Below are 25,013 nucleotides of genomic sequence, written 5' to 3' on the forward strand. Positions count from 1 at the left end.
TGTAGTCTACACACATCCGTCATTTCCCTCCTTTCTTTCTTACAAGCATAGGGTTGGCAAGCCATTCAGGATGGAATACCTCTTTGATGAACCCTGCAGCCATCAGTTTGTGGATCTCCTCGCCTATGGCTCTGCGCTTTTCTTCGTCGAATCGGCGCAGAAGCTGCTTCATGGGTCGGGATCTAGCTCGGATATCCAGCGAGTGCTCGGCGACATCCCTCGGTATGCCAGGCATGTCCGAGGGAATCCACGCGAAAACTTTGGCGTTCGCGCAGAGTAAGTCGACGAGCACTGCTTCCTATTTGGGGTCGAGCTTGGAGCCGATCCGGATCTGCTTGGAGGCGTCGTTGCTGGGGTCGAGAGGGACGGACTTAACCGTCTCTGCTGGCTCGAAGTTGCCGGCATGGCGCTTCGCATCTGGCGCCTCCTTGGAGAGGCTCTCCAGGTCGGCGATGAGGGCCTCAGATTCGGCGAGGGCCTCGGCGTACTCCACGCACTCCACGTCGCATTCGTACGCGTGTCGGTACGTGGGGCCGACGGTGATGACCCCGTTGGGGCCCGACATTTTGAGCTTGAGGTAGGTGTAGTTGGGGACGGCCATGAACTTGGCGTAGCATGGCCTCCCCAGTACTGCGTGGTAGGTTCCTCAGAACCCGACCACCTCGAACGTGAGGGTTTCCCTTCGGAAGTTGGAGGGAGTCCCGAAGCAGACGGGCAGATCGAGTTGTCCGAGGGGTTGGACGCGTTTCCCAGGGATGATCCCGTGAAAAGGCGCCGCGCCTGTTCGGATCGAGGACAGATCGATCTGCAGGAGCCCGAGGGTCTCGGCGTAGATGATGTTGAGGCTGCTGCCTCCGTCCATGAGGACCTTGGTGAGCCTGACGTTGCCGATGACGGGGTCGACAACGAGCGGATATTTCCCCGGGCTCGGCACGTGGTCGGAGTGGTCGCCCTGGTCGAAGGTGATGGGCTTGTCAGACCAGTCTAGGTAGACTGGCGCCGCCACCTTTACCGAGCAGACCTCCCGACGCTCTTGCTTGCGGTGCCGAGCCGAGGCGTTCGCCACTTGCCCACCGTAGATCATGAAGCAGTCGTGGACCTCAGGGAACTCCTCTGCCTTGTGATCCTCCTTCTTGTCGTTGTTGTGGGCCCTACCACCTTCCGCCGGTGGACAGGCCTTGTGAAAGTGGCGCCGAAGCATGACGCACTCCTCAAGGGTGTGCTTGACGAGCCCCTGATGATAGGGGCACGGCTCCTTGAGCATCTTATCGAAGAGATTGGCACCTCCAAGAGGTTTCCGAGGGTTCTTGTACTCAGCGGCGGCGACAAGGTCCGCGTCGGTGGCGTCGCGTTTCGCTCGCGGCTTCTTCTTGTTCTTCTTCTTGGTGCCGCGCTGAGCGGACGCCTCGGGGACGTCTTCCGGCTGGCGGCCCTAGGGCTGCTTGTCCTTTCGGAAGATGGCCTCAACCGCCTCCTGGCCAGAGGCGAACTTGGTGGCGATGTCCATCAGCTCGCTCGCCCTGGTGGGGGTCTTGCGACCCAGCTTGCTCACCAGGTCGCGGCAGGTGGTGCCGGCGAGGAACGCGCCGATGACGTCCGAGTCGGTGACGTTGGGCAGCTCGGTGCGCTGCTTCAAGAATCGTCGGATGTAGTCCCGGAGAGACTCTCCCGACTGCTGGCGGCAGCTTCAAAGATCCCAGGAGTTCCCGGGGCGCACGTACGTGCCCTGGAAGTTGCCAGCGAAGGCTTGGACCAGGTCGTCCCAGTTAGAGATCTGCCTCGGAGGCAGATGCTCCAGCCAGACTCGAGCGGTGTCGGAGAGGAACAGGGGGATGTTGCGGATGATGAGGTTGTCATCGTCCGTTCCACCCAGCTGACAGGCCAGTCGGTAGTCCGCGAGCCACAGTTCCGGCCTCGTCTCCCCCGAGTACTTTGTGATGGTAGTCGGGGTTCAGAACCGGGTCGGGAACGGCGCCCGTCGTATGGCCCGGCTGAAAGCCTGCGGACCGGGTGGTTCGGGCGAGGGGCTCCGATCCTCCCCGCTGTCGTAGTGTCCCCCACGCCTGGGGTGGTAGCCTCGGTGCACCCTCTCGTCGAGGTGGGCTCGACGGTTGCGGTGGTGGTGCTCGTTGCCGAGGAGACCCGGGGCCGCAGGCGCCGTGTTGCGCATGCGCCCGGTGTGGACTGAGGCTTCCCGCACGAATCGGGAAGTCACGGCGCGATGCTCCGAGGGGTACCCCTGCCTTCGGGAGGCAGAGCTTTCGGCCCGTCGGACCGCGGCATCCTCCAGGAGATTCTTGAGCTCTCCCTGGATACGCCGCCCTTCGGTGGTCGATGGTTCCGGCATCACACGGAGTAGTATTGCTGCTGCAACCAGGTTCTGGCCGACCCCACTGGAAGCCGGTGGCGGCCTTGCCCTGACATCGTCGGCAATGCGGTGCTGGATGCCCTAGGGTAGATGATGCGCTTCTCCGGCCGGAGCTTGGTCTGCCCATTCCTGCCCGATGTTCCGCCGGAACTGCTCAAGTGTTCCTGCTCCCTCGTCGAGCCTGGCTTGCATCTCGCGGATTTGCTCGAGCTGTGCGTCCTGACCCCCGCAGGGACTAGGACCACAGCTGGCTCCCGAAGGATGTCAACGCGAGGCGCAGGCCTAGGGGGATCGCCGCTCTCTGGCATACCAAGATGGTTGCCTTCGCCGGGACCCCCTAGATCGACGTGGAAACATTCACGACTCGGGCCGCAGTCCTCATCGCCGAAGCCGTGGCTACCATCGGAACAATCGGAGAGGCAGTAGTCGCATGCGGTCATGAAGTCCCGCATGGCACTGGGGTTACCGAGCCCAGAGAAATCCTCGGAACCTGAGGGTTCGTAGGTCGAGAGGGCCGTCAGTCTGTCCCACGGCGACCGCATATGGTACCCCGGAGGGTTGGTACATGCCACTATGAAGGCTTCCACCGAAGTGAGGTCGCTTGGTGGGTCGAAGCTGAATCCAAAAGGCACGAGATGGGGATCGGTCGGTACCTCTTGGTCGACGGGCGGTGATGAAATCGCGTCAGGGGCGGACTGCACCGTTGTCTCAGGTACGAGGGCGACGCCCAGCAAGTCCTTCGCGAGCGTGCTGGCGTCGTTCATCTGCTTGGGGTTGGCGTGTTGCGGGGAAACGGCGCTCGTCTTCGTCTCAGACGCAAGGTCAAAGCCCGACGTGTCCCCCCCTGGGGCGCCGGCGTCGTCGACTTGCTCGACAGCCGACGAGGTGCCGCCTCCTGCTTGGCCATGGTTGCCCCGCCTCCTCCGTCGGTGGGGGAGGTGACGAGACAAACCCGAATGTTGTTCTTCCGCCATGTGGGGAAGACGTCGTTGATTCCGCCGCCGGCGGGCGGGCTGACGGCCGCCATTGTCGCTGTCGCGCGGTGGAGGAAGGAGTATCATGTCGTAGCTGCCGTCGAGGGACATGAACTCAAGACTCCCGAAATGGAGCATCGTCCTGGGTTGGAAAGGTTGCTGGAGACTACCCATCTGGAGCTTGACGGGAAGCTGTTCGTCAACACGCAGCAGGCCCCTACCTGGCGCGCCAACTGTCGGCGTTTCGACCCCGGGGGTCCCTGGACCGACGAGTAAATTGTCGCTGCGTGTCCCAGCCCAGATGGGTCGGCGCGAGACGAGACACAAAGGGGGAGAACAGTAAGGGGAAACCGCGACCTTCGTGTTGTCCTGCGCCCAGGGCAGATGGATGCGCTTGCAGTAGGGGGTTACAAGCATTCACGTGGGAGAGAGAGAGAGCGAGAGCCTTATGCGTCGGCCCGTTCTCCCGCGCGACCAACCTCCCGTACGAGAGCCCTGGACCTTCCTTTTATAGACGTAAGGAGAGGGCCTAGGTGTACAATGGGGGGTGTAGCAATGTGCTAACGTGTCTAGCAGAGAGGAGCTAGTGCCCTACGTACATGCCGTCGTGGCTGTCGGAGAGGTGTTGCTGCCCTGTTCATGTGATGTCGTGGCCGTCGGAGGAGAGCTGGATCCCGGCAGAAGTACAGCTGTCGGGGCTGTCGGATCCTTGCTGACGTAAGTGAAAGTCGCCTAGAGGGGGGTGAATAGGGTGAAACTGAAATTTACAAAATTAATCACAACTACAAGCCGGGTTAGCGTTAGAAATAGAAACGAGTCCGAGAGAGAGGGCGCAAAACAAATCGCAAACGAATGAAGAGTGTGACACGCGGATTTGTTTTACCGAGGTTCGGTTCTTGCAAACCTACTCCCCGTTGAGGTGGTCACAAAGACCGGGTCTCTTTCAACCCTTTCCCTCTCTCAAACGGTCCCTCGGACCGAGTGAGCTTTTCTTCTCAATCACTTGGAACATAAAGTTCCCACAAGGATCACCACACGATTGGTGTCTCTTGCCTCGATTACAAGTGAGTTTGATCTCAAGAAAGAATGAGAAAGAAAGCAATCCAAGCGTAAGAGCTCAAAAGAACACAACAAATCTCTCTCACTTAACACTAAAGCTTTTGTGGAATTGGGAGAAGATTTGATCACTTGTGTGTGTCTAGAATTCAATGCTAGAGCTCTTGTAAGTGGTTGGAAGTTGGAAAACTTGGATGACTTGAATGTGGGGTGGTTGGGTGTAACGCCCTGAATTTGGGGGTAGAATTTTTTCTTCTTGTCTCTCACCAAATTCAGGCGTTACCCCTTTTCTTTTCTCGTTCCCTCGCTAAACCTTGATATTTTTCCAAAGTTATAGCGGGGTTTGGCTTGGATTTCCCGTGTAAAGAAAAAACCTAAATTACTTTATTTTGTGTGAAGCATCATGCCGAACCATGCATATTTTTTGGGTGTTTAAAATGTGAAAGCATTCATCCCGAGAAAATTAGATTTTAGAAAAAGAAAACCTTTTTCTTTTTCTCTCCCTCCCTCTCTTTCCCATTTCGGCCCAGCCCCCCCCCCCTTCGGCCGGCCCAGCCGCCCCCTCCCCCCTCCCCTCCCGCGTGGGCCCCGGCCGGCCCAGCCGCGCGCGCCCCCCCCTTCCCCCACTTTGGGCCCATCCGGCCCAGCCGCCCCCCCACCCTTTTCTTTTTTTCCCAAAAATCCCCCCCGCGGGCCCCGCCCGTCATTCTCTCGCTCTCTCTCCCCAAACCCTAACCGCGCCGCCCTTGCCCTAGCGCCGCCGCCGCCGTCGCCTCTCCCCTCCCCGGCGCCGCCGCCGCGCCGCCCCCTCCGGTGAGGCCCCCCTCCTCCCCTCTCCTTCCCCCCTTCTCCCTCCTCCTCCCTCGCCCGCCCGGCCCGTCCCCGACCCCGGCCCTTCCCCGCCCCGGCCGCCCTCGCCCGTCCCCGGCGAGCTTGGCTGCCCCGCGCCGCCCGCGCCCGGCCGCTCCGGCGAGCCCGCGCCCGGCCGCTCCGGCGAGCCCCCGCCCCGTCCCGCGCTCGGCCGCGCCCCTCGGCCCCGCCCCCGGCTTGGCCGCCCTCGGCTGCCTCGCCCCCGGCGAGCCCCGCGCCCGCGTCGGCCCCGCCTCGCCGCCCTCCGGCGAGCCGCCCTCGCCCGGCCCCGCTCGGCCCCGCCCTCGCGCCCGCTCCGGCAAGCCGCCCGCGCGCGCCCGCCTCCCGGCGAGCTCGGCGCCCCCCCCGGTTCAACCGCCCCGTGCCCCGGCTCGGCCGCCCGTCCCCGCGCTCGGCCTCGTCCGGCCGCGTCCTCGCTCGCTCGCGCTCGCTGGCCCCCGCGTGCTTGCCCGCCCGCCCCGCCGTGCCTTGCTCGCGTCGTGTCGGCCCCGGCGTAGCCTTGAGTTCGGCCCAGCGTGCCTATGGCGCGCGGCTTTGAGCTCGGCTAGCGCACGGCCCCGACGTGCGTACAGTTAGTCCGTGGCGTGTGCGTGCGGCCTCGCGTGCGTGCCCACGTAGTGCGCGTGCCTTGGCACGACTCGTCGTGCCTCGTCTACCCCCCTAACCCCTCGTCTACCCCCCCCGTCTCCTATATGCGCTAATCACGTCGTTTATATTAATAAGGTAGGAGTCTTAATTTGGAAATTGGTTACGATAGTTAATTTGTATATTCAATCGTCTATCTTATTCTATGTTAATCTACTAAAAGTGATCGCATTTACAGTAGTGCATGTAGCTAATTCTTTTGTTAGAACTGATTAAAACTAGAGCACGTGACGTCTAGTCTTTCATTTACCCGTAGTGTCCCTCGAGCATAAGCCTCAACCCTTGCGAGACTTTCCCTCGTTTCTTTCTAACCAAGGTAAATTCATTATCGTATGTGGTATTCTGTGCATATTTGCTTTACTTGTCCTCTTGTATGGTGTACTGTTGGTTTCCTAATTTCAATGGATGGATGTATGTATGTTTGCACCCGCTTAGAGAACGATCCGGTTAAAGAGCCCGAGGAACTCGCAGGAGAAGCCCCTGAGCAGCAGTCGGTTGGTGGAGGCAAGTGTCCCTTGACCTATCCATGTCCTACTCATTATTTAATTCACCTCCCGCTTTACACATTTATGCCTAAGGATTGACTAGTTTTGTTATCCATGTCCTTGTTTACCTATTTGGGTTGGATTATTACTGTTTAGCTTTATGCTATTGCTCAACTATAATCAATGAACATGATGAGATTATCTATGATACGCTGTTTTCCCTTCTCTTATGATGATGTTATGCTTGTGGTCATCAAGGGGGCTCGAGCGGTTTCTCGAGTGCCTCTCCGTAAGGACCTGTTCTATGGATGACCGCCCGGGAAAACAGTGCAACCATGAGGGTGGAATGGGGTGCCCTTAGCTGAATAATTAGAGGATCCGGGGTGTAGTTCACTTAGCCGTCGTGCCGTCAATGGGGCTCGGTGTATGCGGCTCGCTCTGCCAAGGTTGATTTGTCCCTTGGGGAGGAGTGCGGTACATTTAGGAAACCTAACGGGTGGCTACAGCCCCGGGGAATCTTTGTAAAGGCTACGTAGTGATGCCCTGCTGGGTCACCTTGGTAGTGATCAATGGAGAGTCATGATCTCCGGGCAGAATGGGAATCACGGCTTGTGGGTAAAGTGCACAACCTCTGCAGAGTGTTTGAAAACTGATATATCAGCCGTGCTCGCGGTTATGAGCGGCCAAGGGAGCTCCAGTGATTAGTGGTACTTGATCAGAGACATTGTGGTACAGGTGGCTATGAGAATCGATGGTTTTGGTTATGACTATGGTGCTGGTAAGTGGTATTCTTTCCGTTTGGAAAGGGTACATCGGGTTAATAACTTGGGTAATGCTAAAACTTGGCTTTCTACTAGTAAGTAATAATCTGACCAACTAAAAGCAACTGCTTGACTTATCCCCACATAAAGCTAGTCCACTACAGCCAAACAGGATGCTTGCTGAGTATGTTGATGTGTACTCACCCTTGCTCTACACACCAAACCCCCCCCCATCCCCAGGTTGTCAGCATTGCAACCACTGCTCAGGCGAAGATGAAACTGTGGAAGGAGACTTCCAGGAGTTCCAAGACTACGACGAGTTCTAGGAGTGGGTTAGCGGCAACCCCCAGTCGGCTGCCTGTGAAGGCCGCAGTTATCTACGTTTCTTTTCCGCACTTTGATTTATTGTAAGAACTATATGGACGTCTCAGACGTATGATGTAACCGACTATTTCCCTTATTAATACTATTTTGAGCACTGTGTGATGATGTCCATATTATGTAACTGCTGTGTACGTGAATAACTGATCCTGGCACGTACATGGTTCGCATTCGGTTTGCCTTCTAAAACCGGGTGTGACATAAGTGGTATCAAAGCCGTGCTGACTGTAGGACCGCTAGCCTAGAGTAGAATGGCCGTTCTAAGGACTATAGACCTCTGTCCCTTCCTTGACTTTGATATCCCTTCAAAAGTTGGTCATACCGACCAAACCTATGTTCTACTATATATTATACCTTGCTGAAAATCATGTTTTATTCTAATCCTTCATTCACTTATGATTCATTATTTGCTGGTCATATTGATTCTGTTCTTACCCTTTTGCTTGCGATGTCTTTTGTAGATGGCTCGACTTAGACACACTGCACGAAAGTCAGTCATCCCCTTCTTACCCTCCCGCCTTGCTGAGCGTCCGCTTCGCCGTCCCGTGGCCGGACAGTCCAGCCACTTGGAGAGACTACACCACCGCCTGCGTGAGGAGCAGGAATGTCGACGACAGGAGCAGCAGGGCTCTTCTTTCTCGCTCCACCAGGAGATAGAGTCTGTGAGGAGCTGCTCCCCTGTGCTTCCTCTGGAGGCGCCCCCTGCACCACCACTGGGCGCCCCAGCCCCTGGAGCAGCTGCTGGAGGAGATCCAGACGACGGAGGTGGCGACGACAGCTCGAGCCACGACACCGACTTCTCTGCTAACCCTGAGCCGGAAGGATGGGTTGCTCGACCCATCACTCGCGACGCTGCTCGCGGGTGTCACTTCCACGATGCGCTCGACACCCTGCTACGTCGAGCATTTGACCGACATACTTGGTCCGTCGAGTATCGCTGTGTGGTCTACCAGCACAGTCGCGGGGTCTACCCGGACCGCTGGGAGGCAACCTGCTTGGTGCGCTGCCCGGAGAACAGTCTCCAGGGTGCTAAGGTCTGCTCAGAGCACTATTCTATCTCTGAGCGGGACTCAGCTGAGGCAGCCATGCAAGATGCTGCACGGCGTGCGCTTTCGCACTACTGCTCGGTTTTCGGTGGGGCAGCTGACGGTCTTGACCTGAAGTATTACCCCCGCTGTCCATCCGGCAGCACAGGAGGCGTGATTGTCTCACCTGTCGGTGAGGGCAATCCTAGGTTGAGCAGCACAGTCAACCTAGCCGCCGTGCTAAACACGGAGCTGGACCATGCATTAGACGAGCTGAGTAGGGCTCGTGCTGAGATCGCCCTGCTGCGGGCTGAGCGCGCGGAACGTCGTCACTTGGATGGTGGTTCCCCCGCTCCTGTCGGGACTCGGCACCCGTACCGTTCACCTCGGCGTGGATCCCAGTCTTATGGCAATCCCGACTGCAAGACCAAGATAACTCTAGAACCATAGATCATCAGAGTTGGATCTTGTAATTAATACGAAATATATATACATAGAAGCTTCAGTCTTAGCGTTAGTCTCAGTTTTAGTTAGTCTTAGTTAGACAGGGTAGTTTGCTATATCCTGTGCATTTATGTTTGTCATGATGAACTATGTTTGGTTTGGATCTTTGTAATGATTGTCACCAGAGTGTGGGTATCCCCTGCATTTTGGTTTACCTATTATGTTAATGGAGTTAGTTATATAGTTGAGAAACCTTTTATTCCCCTTTCCTCTTTATCTGAGAAGCTGTGTGGTCTGTGTTGGAGATCAGTGAAGATGCTCATCTGTTCAGTGCTGTTGAAGAATCCTCTACTCTTTTCTTATGCTGCAAGATTTGCTAGATCAGTTCTGATGTGTGGTTGCATTCTGCAGATGTCAGAGAACAGGCGCAGAGGAGGAAGGCGTGCTCAGCAGGAGCGAGCCGCTCCGCAGGATGAGGTGCCCCAGCAGCAGCACCTGCCGCCCCCGCCCCCGATGTCCATCGAGCAGATGTTTTTGATGCAGACTCAGGCAGTTCAAGCCATCGGTCAGACTTTGGCCGCCATTCAGCAGCAGCAGCAGCAACAGCAGCAGGCCCCACCTCAACCTCAAATGCCTCAGATGCCCAGAGACAAGCGTGCTGAATTCATGAGAGGTCATCCACCAACGTTCGCTCATTCTTCTGACCCTATGGATGCTGAAGATTGGCTGCGCACTGTGGAGCGGGAGTTGCATACCGCTCAGTGCGATGACAGGGAGAAAGTTCTGTATGGTCCCCGTCTGTTGAGAGGAGCAGCCCAGTCATGGTGGGAGTCTTACCTCGCCACCCATGCCCACCCTGACGCTATCACTTGGGAAGAGTTCAGAGGAAGCTTTCGTCAGTACCATGTTCCTGCAGGTCTGATGACAGTGAAGAAAGAGGAGTTCCTGGCTCTCAAGCAAGGGTCATCGTCTGTCAGTGAATACCGAGACAGATTTCTGCAATTGTCTCGCTATGCTCCTGAAGATGTCAACACCGACGCCAAGCGACAGTACCATTTCCTGAGAGGCTTGGTTGACCCTCTGCAGTACCAACTGATGAATCACACTTTCCCGACATTCCAGCACCTGATTGACAGAGCAATCATGACGGAGAGAAAGCGCAAGGAGATGGAAGATCGTAAGCGCAAGATCAGTGGACCCCAGCCTGGAAGCAGCAATCGTCCTCGTTTCTCAGGCAATCAACCTCAGCAGTTCAGGCAGAACCAGCGTCCACCTCAGCATCAGCAGTTCCAAAGGCAGTACCCTCAGCATCAGTACCAGAACCGTCAGAGCAGTCAGTCAGGAGGTCAGTTTCAGAAGCAGAATCAGCAAGCGCCTCGTCTTCTTGCCCCAGCAAACCAGCAGAACGGTCAGGCAGCACCAGCTCAGGTTGGAAACAGAGCATGTTTCCACTGTGGAGAGCAAGGCCATTGGGTGATGCAATGTCCGAAGAAGGCAGCCCAGCAGCAGTCAGGCCCCAATGCCCCAACAAAGCAGAATGTGCCTCAGTCTGGAGCAGGCAATCGCTCTCAGCCTCGCTATAATCATGGAAGGCTGAACCACTTGGAGGCTGAAGCAGTTCAGGAGACCCCCGGCATGATAGTAGGTATGTTCCCAGTCGACTCCCATATTGCAGAAGTGTTATTTGATACTGGAGCAACACATTCTTTCATTACTGCATCATGGGTAGAAGCACATAATCTTCCGATTACTACCATGTCAAACCCCATTCAAATTGACTCAGCCGGTGGTAGAATTCGAGCCGATAGCATTTGTTTGAATATAAGTGTGGAAATAAGGGGGATAGCGTTTCCCGCCAACCTTATAGTAATGGGTACTCAGGGAATAGATGTCATCCTAGGGATGAATTGGCTAGATAAGTATCAGGCAATTATCAGTTGTGATAAAAGGACAATCAAGTTGGCGTCCCCACTAGGAGAGGAAGTGGTGACTGAGTTAGTCTCGCCTGAGCCAAAGAAAGGAAGTTGTTATCAGATAGCTGTTGATAGCAGTGAAGCAGACCCAATTGAGAGTATCAAGGTTGTGTCCGAGTTCCCAGATGTGTTTCCAAAGGACTTACCGTGTATGCCACCAGAGCGGAAAGTTGAGTTTGCTATAGAGCTTCTTCCTGGAACCGCCCCTATCTTCAAGAGAGCTTACAGAATATCTGGACCAGAGTTGGATGAACTTAAGAAGCAAATTGACGAGCTGTCAGAGAAAGGTTACATTCGGCCAAGCACCTCGCCTTGGGCCGCCCCTGTCCTATTTGTGGAGAAGAAAGATGGCACCAAGAGGATGTGTATCGATTATCGAGCTTTGAATGAGGTCACGATCAAGAACAAGTATCCCTTGCCCAGAATAGAAGATCTGTTCGACCAGTTGAGAGGAGCCAGTGTGTTCTCCAAGATTGATCTGAGGTCAGGTTATCATCAGCTCAGGATCCGACCTTCGGACATTCCGAAAACGACATTCATTTCCAAGTATGGTTTGTATGAGTTCACAGTGATGTCTTTTGGTTTGACCAATGCGCCAGCATTCTTCATGAACTTGATGAACAGTGTATTCATGGATTACCTTGATAAGTTTGTGGTGGTATTCATTGATGACATTCTGGTTTATTCTCAAAGCGAAGAAGAGCACGCAGATCATTTGAGGATGGTGTTGCAGAGATTGCGAGAGCACCAGTTGTATGCAAAGTTGAGCAAGTGTGAGTTCTGGATCAGTGAAGTCCTGTTCTTGGGTCACATAATCAACAAAGAAGGATTGGCTGTGGATCCGAAGAAAGTGGCAGACATTTTGAACTGGAAAGCGCCAACAGATGCTCGAGGAATCAAGAGCTTCATTGGAATGGCCGGATATTATCGGCGATTCATTGAAGGGTTTTCGAAGATTGCGAAACCAATGACAGCGTTGCTAGGCAACAAAGTTGAGTTCAAGTGGACCCAGAAATGTCAAGAGGCCTTTGAAGCGCTGAAGGAAAAATTGACTACAGCGCCTGTCCTAGTCTTGCCTGATGTGCACAAGTCCTTTTCGGTGTATTGCGATGCTTGTTACACAGGTTTGGGATGTGTGTTTATGCAAGAGGGAAGAGTTGTGGCTTACTCGTCCCGACAGTTGAAGGTTCATGAGAAGAATTACCCAATCCATGATCTAGAGTTGGCAGCAGTGGTTCACGCACTGAAGACATGGAGGCACTATTTGTATGGACAGAAATGCGATGTTTACACAGATCACAAGAGTCTGAAGTACATATTCACTAAGTCAGAGTTGAACATGAGGCAACGAAGATGGTTGGAGTTGATCAAAGATTATGAGTTGGAGATCCATTACCATCCAGGCAAAGCAAACGTAGTGGCGGATGCTTTGAGCAGAAAGAGTCAAGTCAATCTGATGGTCGCTCGTCCGATGCCTTATGAGTTGGCCAAGGAGTTTGACAGGTTGAGTCTCGGATTTCTGAACAATTCGCGAGGAGTCACATTTGAGTTGGAACCTACCTTGGAGCACGAAATCAAAGAAGCGCAGAAGAATGATGAGAAAATCAGTGAGATCCGGCGACTGATTCTAGATGGCAGAGGCAAAGATTTTCGAAAGGATGCAGAAGGCGTGATATGGTTCAAAGACCGCTTGTGTGTTCCCAATGTCCAGTCTATTCGGGAGTTGATTCTTAAGGAAGCTCATGAGACAGCCTATTCGACTCACCCTGGCAGTGAGAAGATGTATCAGGATCTGAAGAAGAAATTCTGGTGGTACGGAATGAAGAGGGAAATCGCAGAGCATGTGGCTATGTGCGATAGTTGCCGAAGAATTAAGGCAGAACACCAGAGACCTGCTGGATTGTTGCAACCGTTGCAGATCCCTTAGTGGAAATGAGATGAAATCGGTATGGATTTCATAGTCGGATTGCCTCGCACTCGAGCCGGCTACGATTCCATTTGGGTAGTAGTGGACCGCTTGACCAAGTCAGCCCACTTCATACCTGTCAAGACCAACTATAGCAGTGTCGTATTGGCAGAATTGTATATGTCTCGGATCGTTTGTCTTCATGGTGTGCCAAAGAAGATAGTGTCAGACAGAGGAACGCAGTTCACCTCTCACTTCTGGCAGCAGTTGCATGAAGCCTTGGGCACGCATCTGAATTTCAGTTCAGCTTATCATCCGCAGACAGATGGCCAGACCGAAAGGACCAATCAAATTCTTGAAGATATGTTGAGAGCCTGTGCGTTGCAAGATCAGTCCGGATGGGATAAGAGATTGCCTTATGCAGAGTTTTCCTATAACAACAGTTACCAGGCCAGTTTGAAGATGTCACCATTTCAGGCGCTTTATGGAAGGAGTTGTAGAACTCCGTTGCAATGGGATCAGCCTGGAGAGAAGCAAGTGTTTGGGCCAGACATTTTGCTTGAAGCCGAAGAGAACATCAAGATGGTCCGAGAGAATCTGAAGATAGCGCAATCGAGGCAGCGAAGCTATGCAGACACAAGAAGAAGAGAGCTGAGTTTCGAAGTCGGAGACTTTGTCTATCTGAAAGTGTCACCGATCAGAGGAGTCAGAAGGTTCGGAGTGAAAGGCAAGCTAGCACCCCGCTACATTGGTCCGTATCAGATTCTTGCAAGACGTGGAGAAGTGGCCTATCAGCTCAGTTTGCCCGAGAATTTGTCTGCTGTGCATGATGTCTTTCATGTGTCTCAGTTGAAGAAGTGCTTGTGTGTGCCAGAAGAGCAGTTGCCAGTGGAAGGTCTTGAAGTCCAGGAGGACTTGACCTACGTTGAGAAGCCAGTGCAAATCCTTGAGGTTGCAGACAGAGTCACCCGAAGGAAGACCATCAGAATGTGCAAAGTCAGATGGGATCACCACTCAGAGGAAGAAGCAACCTGGGAGCGTGAAGATGATCTGATGGCTAAATACCCTGAGCTCTTTGCTAGCCAACCCTGAATCTCGAGGGCGAGATTCTTTTAAGGGGGATAGGTTTGTAACGCCCTGAATTTGGGGGTAGAATTTTTTCTTCTTGTCTCTCACCAAATTCAGGCGTTACCCCTTTTCTTTTCTCGTTCCCTCGCTAAACCTTGATATTTTTCCAAAGTTATAGCGGGGTTTGGCTTGGATTTCCCGTGTAAAGAAAAAACCTAAATTACTTTATTTTGTGTGAAGCATCATGCCGAACCATGCATATTTTTTGGGTGTTTAAAATGTGAAAGCATTCATCCCGAGAAAATTAGATTTTAGAATCTTTTTCTCTCCCTCCCTCTCTTTCCCATTTCGGCCCAGCCCCCCCCCCCTTCGGCCGGCCCAGCCGCCCCCTCCCCCCTCCCTCCCGCGTGGGCCCCGGCCGGCCCAGCCGCGCGCGCCCCCCCCTTCCCCCACTTTGGGCCCATCCGGCCCAGCCCGCCCCCACCCTTTTCTTTTTTTCCCAAAAATCCCCCCGCGGGCCCCGCCCGTCATTCTCTCGCTCTCTCTCTCCCCAAACCCTAACCGCGCCGCCCTTGCCCTAGCGCCGCCGCCGCCGTCGCCTCTCCCCTCCCCGGCGCCGCCGCCGCGCCGCCCCCCTCCGGTGAGGCCCCCCTCCTCCCCTCTCCTTCCCCCCTTCTCCCTCCTCCTCCCTCGCCCGCCCGGCCCTTCCCCGCCCCGGCCGCCCTCGCCCGTCCCCGGCGAGCTTGGCTGCCCCGCGCCGCCCGCGCCCGGCCGCTCCGGCGAGCCCGCGCCCGGCCGCTCCGGCGAGCCCCCGCCCCGTCCCGCGCTCGGCCGCGCCCCTCGGCCCCGCCCCCGGCTTGGCCGCCCTCGGCTGCCTCGCCCCCAGCGAGCCCCGCGCCCGCGTCGGCCCCGCCTCGCCGCCCTCCGGCGAGCCGCCCTCGCCCGGCCCCGCTCGGCCCCGCCCTCGCGCCCGCTCCGGCGAGCCGCCCGCGCGCGCCCGCCTCCCGGCGAGCTCGGCGCCCCCCCCGGTTCAACCGCCCGTGCCCCGGCTCGGCCGCCCGTCCCCGCGCTCGGCCTCGTCCGGCCGCGTCCTCGCTCGCTCGCGCTCGCTGGCCCCAGCGTGCTTGCCCGCCCGCCCCGCCGTGCCTTGCTCGCGTCGTGTCGGCCCCAGCGTAGCCTTGAGTTCGGCCCAGCGTGCCTATGGCGCGCGGCTTTGAGCTCGGCTAGCGCACGGCCCCGACGTGCGTACGGTTAGTCCGTGGCGTGTGTGTGCGGCCTCGCGTGCGTGCCCGCGTAGTGCGCGTGCCTTGGCACGACTCGTCGTGCCTCGTCTACCCCCCTAACCCCTCGTCTACCCCCCCCCCCGTCTCCTATATGCGCTAATCACGTCGTTTATATTAATAAGGTAGGAGTCTTAATTTGGAAATTGGTTACGATAGTTAATTTGTATATTCAATCGTCTATCTTATTCTATGTTAATCTACTAAAAGTGATCGCGTTTACAGTAGTGCATGTAGCTAATTCTTTTGTTAGAACTGATTAAAACTAGAGCACGTGACGTCTAGTCTTTCATTTACCCGTAGTGTCCCTCGAGCATAAGCCTCAACCCTTGCGAGACTTTCCCTCGTTTCTTTCTAACCAAGGTAAATTCATTATCGTATGTGGTATTCTGTGCATATTTGCTTTACTTGTCCTCTTGTATGGTGTACTGTTGGTTTCCTAATTTCAATGGATGGATGTATGTATGTTTGCACCCGCTTAGAGAACGATCCGGTTAAAGAGCCTGAGGAACTCGCAGGAGAAGCCCCTGAGCAGCAGTCGGTTGGTGGAGGCAAGTGTCCGTTGACCTATCCATGTCCTACTCATTATTTAATTCACCTCCCGCTTTACACATTTATGCCTAAGGATTGACTAGTTTTGTTATCCATGTCCTTGTTTACCTATTTGGGTTGGATTATTACTGTTTAGCTTTATGCTATTGCTCAACTATAATCAATGAACATGATGAGATTATCTATGATACGCTGTTTTCCCTTCTCTTATGATGATGTTATGCTTGTGGTCATCAAGGGGGTTCGAGCGGTTTCTCGAGTGCCTCTCCGTAAGGACCTGTTCTATGGATGACCGCCCGGGAAAACAGTGCAACCATGAGGGTGGAATGGGGTGCCCTTAGCTGAATAATTAGAGGATCCGGGGTGTAGTTCACTTAGCCGTCGTGCCGTCAATGGGGCTCGGTGTATGCGGCTCGCTCTGCCAAGGTTGATTTGTCCCTTGGGGAGGAGTGCGGTACATTTAGGAAACCTAACGGGTGGCTACAGCCTCGGGGAATCTTTGTAAAGGCTACGTAGTGATGCCCTGCTGGGTCACCTTGGTAGTGATCAATGGAGAGTCATGATCTCCGGGCAGAATGGGAATCACGGCTTGTGGGTAAAGTGCACAACCTCTACAGAGTGTTTGAAAACTGATATATCAGCCGTGCTCGCGGTTATGAGCGGCCAAGGGAGCTCCAGTGATTAGTGGTACTTGATCAGAGACATTGTGGTACAGGTGGCTATGAGAATCGATGGTTTTGGTTATGACTATGGTGCTGGTAAGTGGTATTCTTTCCGTTTGGAAAGGGTACATCGGGTTAATAACTTGGGTAATGCTAAAACTTGGCTTTCTACTAGTAAGTAATAATCTGACCAACTAAAAGCAACTGCTTGACTTATCCCCACATAAAGCTAGTCCACTACATCCAAACAGGATGCTTGCTGAGTATGTTGATGTGTACTCACCCTTGCTCTACACACCAAACCCCCCCCATCCCTAGGTTGTCAGCATTGCAACCACTGCTCAGGCGAAGATGAAGCTGTGGAAGGAGACTTCCAGGAGTTCCAAGACTACGACGAGTTCTAGGAGTGGGTTAGCGGCAACCCCCAGTCGGCTGCCTGTGAAGGCCGCGGTTATCTACGTTTCTTTTCCGCACTTTAATTTATTGTAAGAACTATATGGACGTCTCAGACGTATGATGTAACCGACTATTTCCCTTATTAATACTATTTTGAGCACTGTGTGATGATGTCCATATTATGTAACTGCTGTGTACGTGAATAACTGATCCTGGCACGTACATGGTTCGCATTCGGTTTGCCTTCTAAAACCGGGTGTGACATTGGGGGTATTTATAACCCCAACCACCAAACTAGCCGTTTGGTGGAGGCTGCTGTCGCATGGCGCACGGTCAGTCCGGTGCGCCAGCCATGTCACCAGGCCATTGGGTTCCGACCGTTGGAGATCTGACGTGTGGGCCCGCCTGGCTGTCCGGTGGTGCACCAGACAAGTCCTGTAGACTGTCCGGTGTGCCACCCGCATGTGCCCTACTCCTCTACGCGCGCTGGCGCACATTAAATGCGTTGCAGACGACCGTTGGCGCGAAGTAGCCGTTGCTCCGCTGGCTCACTGGACAGTCCGGTGTGCACCGGACATGTCCGGTGAATTATAGCGGAGCGGAAATCCGAAGCTGGCGAGTTCAGAGCCGCTCTCCTCTGGAGCACCGGACACTGTCCGGTGGTGCACCGGACAGTCCGGTGAATTATAGTGAAGCGTCTCTGAGAATTCCTGAAGGTGCGAAGTTTGGCTTGTAGTCCCCTGGTGCACCGGACACTGTCCGGTGCGCCAGACCAGGGCAGCCTTCGGTTATCCCTTGCTCTTTTGGTTGAACCCATTTCTTGGTCTTTTTATTGGCTAAGTGTGGACCTTTGGCACCTGTATAACTTATAGACTAGAGCAAACTAGTTAGTCCAATTATTTGTGTTGGACAATTCAACCACCAAAATCAATTAGGAACTAGGTGTAAGCCTAATTCCCTTTCAATCTCCCCCTTTTTGGTGATTGATGCCAACACAAACCAAAGCAAGTATAGAAATACATAATTGAACTAGTTTGCATAATGTAAGTGCAAAGGTTACTTAGAATTGAGCCAATATAAATACTTATAGGATATGCATGGATTGTTTCTTTATTTTTAACATTTTGGACCGCGCTTGCACCACATGTTTTGTTTTTGCAAATTCTTTTGTAAATCCTTTTCAAAGTTCTTTTGCAAATAGTCAAAGGTAAATGAATAAGATTTTGCAAAGCATTTTCAAGATTTGAAATTTTCTCCCCCTGTTTCAAATGCTTTTCCTTTGACTAAACAAAACTCCCTCTCAATGAAATCTCCTTTTTAGTGTTCAAGAGGGTTTTAAGATATTGATTTTGAAAATACTACTTCTCCCCTTTTGAACACAATGAGATACCAATTTGAAAATCATACCAATTGAAAAACTCTTTCTAAAATTAGTACCAATTGAAAAACCAAAATTTTTAAATTGGTGGTGGTGCGGTCCTTTTGCTTTGGGCTCATGCTCTCTCCCCCTTTGGCATAAATCGCCAAAAACGGAATTATTAGAGCCCTTTCCTAACTATTTTCTCCCCTTTGGCAAATTAAAACATGAGTGAAGATTATACCAAAGCCGGAGAGATGCTCGGAGCGACGACGAAGGATGAGTTACGGAGTGGAAGCCTTTGTCTTCACCGAAGACTCCAATTCCCTTTCAATATACCTATGACTTGGTTTGAAATTCACTTGAAGACACATTAGTCATAACACATGAAAAGAGACATGATTAAAGTTATATGAATGAGCTATGTGTGCAAATCAACAAAAGAAGTTCCAATAATCAAGAATATTTAGCTCATGCCTAAGTTTGTTAAAAGTTTGTTCATCAAGTGGCTTGGTAAAGATATCGGCTAATTGATCTTTAGTGTTAATATATGAAATCTCGATATCTCCCTTTTGTTGGTGATCCCTTAGAAAATGATACCGAATGGCTATGTGTTTAGTGCGGCTATGCTCAACGGGATTATCCGCCATGCGAATTGCACTCTCATTATCACATAGAAGAGGAACTTTGGTTAATTTGTAACCGTAGTCCCTAAGGGTTTGCTTCATCCAAAGTAGTTGCGCGCAACAATGGCCTGCGGCAATGTACTCGGCTTCGGCGGTAGAAAGAGCTACGGAATTTTGCTTCTTTGAAGCCCAAGACACCAAGGATCTTCCCAAGAACTGGCAAGTCCCCGATGTGCTCTTTCTATTAATCTTACACCCCGCCCAATCGGCATCCGAATAACCAATCAAATCAAATGTGGATCCCCTAGGATACCAAAGCCCAAACTTAGGAGTATAAACTAAATATCTCAAGATTCGTTTTACGGCCGTAAGGTGAGCTTCCTTAGGGTCGGCTTGGAATCTTGCACACATGCATACGGAAAGCATAATATCCGGTCGAGATGCACATAAATAGAGTAAAGAACCTATCATCGACTGGTATACCTTTTGATCCACGGACTTACCTTCCGTGTCGAGGTCGAGATGCCCATATGTTCCCATGGGTGTCTTGATGGGTTTGGCATCCTTCATCCCAAACTTGCTTAGAATGTCTTGAGTATACTTTGTTTGGCTTAGGAAGGTGCCCTCTTGGAGTTGCTTTACTTGAAATCCCAAGAAATACTTCAACTCCCCCATCATAGACATCTCGAATTTCTGTGTCATGATCCTACTAAACTCTTCACATGTAGATTCGTTAGTAGACCCAAATATAATATCATCAACATAAATTTGGCATACAAACAAATCATTTTCAAGTGTTTTGGTAAAGAGCGTAGGATCGGACTTTCCGACTTTGAATCCATTAGTGATAAGGAAATCTCTAAGGCATTCATACCATGCTCTTGGGGCTTGCTTGAGCCCATAAAGCGCCTTAGAGAGTTTGTAAATGTGGTTAGGGTACTCACTATCTTCAAAGCCAGGAGGTTGCTCAACATAGACCTCTTCCTTGATTGGTCCATTGAGGAAGGCACTCTTCACGTCCATTTGATAAATCTTGAAGCCATGGTAAGTAGCATAGGCCAATAATATACGAATTGACTCAAGCCTAGCTACGGGTGCATAGGTTTCACCGAAATCCAAACCTTCGACTTGGGAGTATCCTTTGGCCACAAGTCGTGCTTTGTTCCTTGTCAGCACACCATGCTCGTCTTGCTTGTTGCGGAAGACCCATTTGGTTCCTACAACATTTTGATTAGGACGTGGAACCAAATGCCATACCTCATTTCTAGTGAAGTTGTTGAGCTCCTCTTGCATCGCCACCACCCAATTCGAAACTTGAAGTGCTTCCTCTACCCTGTGAGGCTCAATAGAGGAAACAAAAGAGTAATGCTCACAAAAATGTGCAACACGAGATCTAGTGGTTACCCCCTTATGAATGTCGCCGAGGATGGTGTCGACGGGGTGATCTCGTTGGATTGCTTGGTGGACTCTTGGGTGTGGCGGTCTTTGTTCTTCATCCTCCTTGTCTTGATCATTTGCATCTCCCCCTTGATCATTGCCGTCATCTTGAGGTGGCTCATTTGCTCAATCTTCTCCTTCATCAACTTGAGCCTCATCCTCATTTTGAGTTGGTGGAGATGCTTGCGTGGAGGAGGATGGTTGATCTTGTGCATTTGGAGGCTCTTCGGATTCCTTAGGACACACATCCCCAATGGACATGTTCCTTAGCGCGATGCACGAAGCCTCTTCATCACCTATCTCATCAAGATCAACTTGCTCTACTTGAGAGCCGTTAGTCTCATCAAACACAACGTCACAAGAAACTTCAACTTGTCCAGAGGACTTGTTAAAGACTCTATATGCCCTTGTGTTTGAATCATATCCTAGTAAAAGGCCTTCTACAGTCTTAGGAGCAAATTTAGATTTTCTACCTCTTTTAACAAGTATAAAGCATTTGCTACCAAAGACTCTAAAATATGAAATATTGGGCTTTTTACCAGTTAGGAGTTCGTGTTATGTCTTCTTGAGGATTTGGTGTAGATACAACCGGTTGATGGCGTAGCAGGCGGTGTTGACCGCCTCGGCCCAAAACCGATCCGAAGTCTTGTACTCATCAAGCATGGTTCTTGCCATGTCCAATAGAGTTCGATTCTTCCTCTCCACTACATCATTTTGTTGTGGCGTGTAGGGAGAAGAGAACTCATGCTTGATGCCCTCCTCCTCAAGGAAGCCTTCGATTTGTGAGTTCTTGAACTCCGTCCCGTTGTCGCTTCTAATTTTCTTGATCCTTAAGCCGAACTCATTTTGAGCCCGTCTCAGGAATCCCTTTAATGTCTCTTGGGTATGAGATTTTTCCTGTAAAAAGAACACCCAAGTGAAGCAAGAATAATCATCCACAATAACTAGACAGTACTTACTCCCGCCGATGCTTATGTAAGCAATCGGGCCGAATAGGTCCATGTGTAGGAGCTCCAGTGGCCTGTCAGTCGTCATGATGTTCTTATGTGGATGATGAGCACCAACTTGCTTCCCTGCTTGGCATGCGCTACAAACCCTGTCTTTCTCAAAATGAACATTTGTTAATCCTAAAATGTGCTCTCCCTTTAGAAGCTTATGAAGATTCTTCATCCCAACATGGGCTAGTCGGCGGTGCCAGAGCCATCCCATGTTAGTCTTAGCAATTAATCAAGTGTCGAGTTCAACTCTATCAAAATCTACCAAGTATAGCTGACCCTCTAACACTCCCTTAAATGCTATTGAATCATCACTTCTTCTAAAGACAGTGACACCTACATCAGTAAAAAGACAGTTGTAGCCCATTTGACATAATTGAGAAACGGAAAGCAAATTGTAATCTAAAGAATCTACAAGAAAAACATTGGAAATGGAATGGGTAGGTGATATAGCAATTTTACCCAATCCTTTGACCAAACCTTGGTTTCCATCCCCGAATGTGATAGCTCGTTGAGGATCTTCGTTTTTCTCATAGGAGGAGAACATCTTCTTCTCCCCTGTCATGTGGTTTGTGCACCCGCTATCGATGATCCAACTTGAGCCCCCGGATGCATAAACCTACAAAACAAGTTTAGTTCTTGACTTTAGGTACCCAAATGGTTTTGGGTCCTTTGGCATTAGACACAAGAACTTTGGGTACCCAAACACAAGTTTTTGACCCCTTGTGCTTGCCCCCAACATATTTGGCAACTACTTTGCCGGATTTGTTAGTTAACACATAAGATGCATCAAAAGTTTTAAAAGAAATGTCATGATCATTTGATGCACTAGGAGTTTTCTTCTTAGGCAACTTAGCACGGGTTGGTTGCCTAGAACTAGATGTCTCACCCTTATACATAAATGCATGGTTAGGGCCAGAGTGAGACTTCCTAGAATGAATTCTCCTGATTTTGCTCTCAGGATAACCGGCAGGGTACAAAATGTAACCCTCGGTATCCTGAGGCATGGGAGCCTTGCCCTTAACAAAATTAGACAATTTCTTAGGAGGGGCATTAAGTTTGACATTGTCCCCCTTTTGGAAGCCAATGCCATCCTTAATGCCAGGGCGTCTCCCACTATAAAGCATACTACGAGCAAATTTAAATTTTTCATTTTCAAGTTCATGCTCGGCAATTTTAGCATCTAATTTTGCTATATGATCATTTTGTTGTTTAATTAAAGCCATGTGATCATGCATAGCATCAATGTTAACATCTCTACATCTAGTGCAAATTGTAGTGTGTTCAATGGTAGATGTAGAGGGTTTGCAAGAATTAAATTCAACAATCTTAGCACGCAATATATCATTTCTATCCCTAAGATCGGAAATTGTAATATTGCAAACATCAAGTTCTTTAGCCTTAGCAAGCAAATTTTCATTTTCATTCATAAGGCTAGCAAGAGTAATGTTTAATTCTTCAATCTTAGCAAGCAAATTATCATTATCATTTCTAAGATTGGGAGTTGAAACATCACAAACATTTGAATCAACCTTAGCTAACAAATTAGCATTCTCATTTCTAAGGTTGTCTATAGTCTCATGACAAGTACTTAGCTCACTAGATAGTTTTTCACATTTTTCTACTTCTAGAGCGTAAGCAGTTTTAACTTTAACATGCTTCTTGTTTTCTTTAATAAGGAAGTCCTCTTGGGAGTCCAAGAGATCATCCTTCTCATGGATAGCACTAATTAATTCATTTAATTTTTCTTTTTGTTGCATGTTTAAGTTGGCAAAAAGAGTATGCAAATTATCTTCCTCATCACTAGCTTTATCATCGCTAGAGGACTCATATCTAGTGGAGGATTTGGATTTAACCTTCTTCTTTTTGCCGTCCTTTGCCATGAGGCACTTGTGGCCGACGTTGGGGAAGAGAAGGCCCTTGTTGATGGCGATGTTGGCGGCGTCCTCATCGGAGGAGGAGTCGGAGGAGCTCTCGTCCGAGTCCCACTCGCGGCATACATGGGCGTCGCCACCCTTCTTCTTGTAGTATTTCTTCTTCTCCTTTCTTCTCCCCTTCTTGTCGTCGCCCCTGTCACTAGAAATAGGACATTTTGCAATAAAGTGTCCGGGCTTACCACACTTGTAGCAAACCTTCTTGGAGCGGGGCTTGTAATCTTTCCCCTTCCTTTGCTTGAGGATTTGGCGGAAGCTCTTGATGACGAGCGCCATTTCCTCATTGTCGAGCTTTGAGGCGTCGATTGGTTGTCTACTTGATGTAGACTCCTCCATCTTCTCCTCTGTTGCCTTGAATGCAACCGGTTGTGCTCCGGACGTGGAGGGATCATCTAGCTCGTTGATTTTCTTTGAACCCTTGATCATATAATCAAAGCTCACAAAATTCCCGATTACTTCCTCGGGAGTCATTAGTGTATATCTAGGATTACCACGAATTAATTGAACTTGAGTAGGGTTAAGGAAAATAAGTGATCTAAGAATAACCTTAACCATCTCGTGGTCATCCAACTTTTTGCTCCCGAGGTTGCGCACTTGATTCACCAAGGTTTTGAGCCGGTTGTACATGTCTTGTGGCTCTTCCCCTTTGCGAAGCCGAAAGCGACCGAGCTCCCCCTTGATCATCTCCCGCTTGGTGATCTTGGTTAATTCATCTCCCTCGTGTGCAGTTTTGAGCACGTCCCAAACTTCCTTGGCGCTCTTCAATCCTTGCACCTTGTTGTACTCCTCTCTACTTAGAGAGGCGAGGAGTATTGTTGTGGCTTGGGAGTTGAAGTGCTCGATTTGGGCCACTTCGTCCTCATCATAACCCTCATCCCCTACGGATGGTACATGTACACCAAACTCAACGACATCCCATATACTTTTGTGGAGTGAGGTTAGATGAAATCGCATTAAATCACTCCACCTTGCATAATCTTCACCATCAAAAATTGGTGGTTTGCCTAATGGGACGGAAAGTAAAGGTGTATGTTTAAGAGTGCAAGGATAGCGTAAGGGGATCTTACTAAACTTCTTGCGCTCATGGCGCTTAGAAGTTATGGAGGGCGTGTCGGAGCCGGAGGTAGAAGGTGATGAAGTATCGGTCTCGTAGTAGACCACCTTCCTCATCTTCTTTTTCTTGTCGCCACTCCGATGCGACTTGTGGGAAGAGGCTTTCTTCTCCTTCCCCTTCCCCTTGTTGTGGGACTCTTCCAATGTAGCCTTCCCATGGCTTGTAGTGGGCTTTTCGCCGGTCTCCATCTCCTTCTTGGCGTGTTCTCCCGACATCACTTCGAGCGGTTAGGCTCTAATGAAGCACCGGGCTCCGATACCAATTGAAAGTCGCCTAGTGGGGGTGAATAGGGCGAAACTAAAATTTACAAAATTAATCACAACTACAAGCCGGGTTAGCGTTAGAAATAGAAACGAGTCCGAGAGAGAGGGCGCAAAACAAATCGCAAACGAATGAAGAGTGTGACACGCGGATTTGTTTTACCGAGGTTCGGTTCTTGCAAACCTACTCCCCGTTGAGGTGGTCACAAAGACCGGGTCTCTTTCAACCCTTTCCCTCTCTCAAACGTTCCCTCGGACCGAGTGAGCTTTTCTTCTCAATCACTTGGAACACAAAGTTCCCACAAGGATCACCACACGATTGGTGTCTCTTGCCTCGATTACAAGTGAGTTTGATCTCAAGAAAGAATGAGAAAGAAAGCAATCCAAGCATAAGAGCTCAAAAGAACACAACAAATCTCTCTCACTTAACACTAAAGCTTTTGT

This window comes from Zea mays, chromosome 5 (assembly GCF_902167145.1).
Source record: "Zea mays cultivar B73 chromosome 5, Zm-B73-REFERENCE-NAM-5.0, whole genome shotgun sequence".
NCBI classification, from domain to species: Eukaryota; Viridiplantae; Streptophyta; class Magnoliopsida; order Poales; family Poaceae; genus Zea; species Zea mays.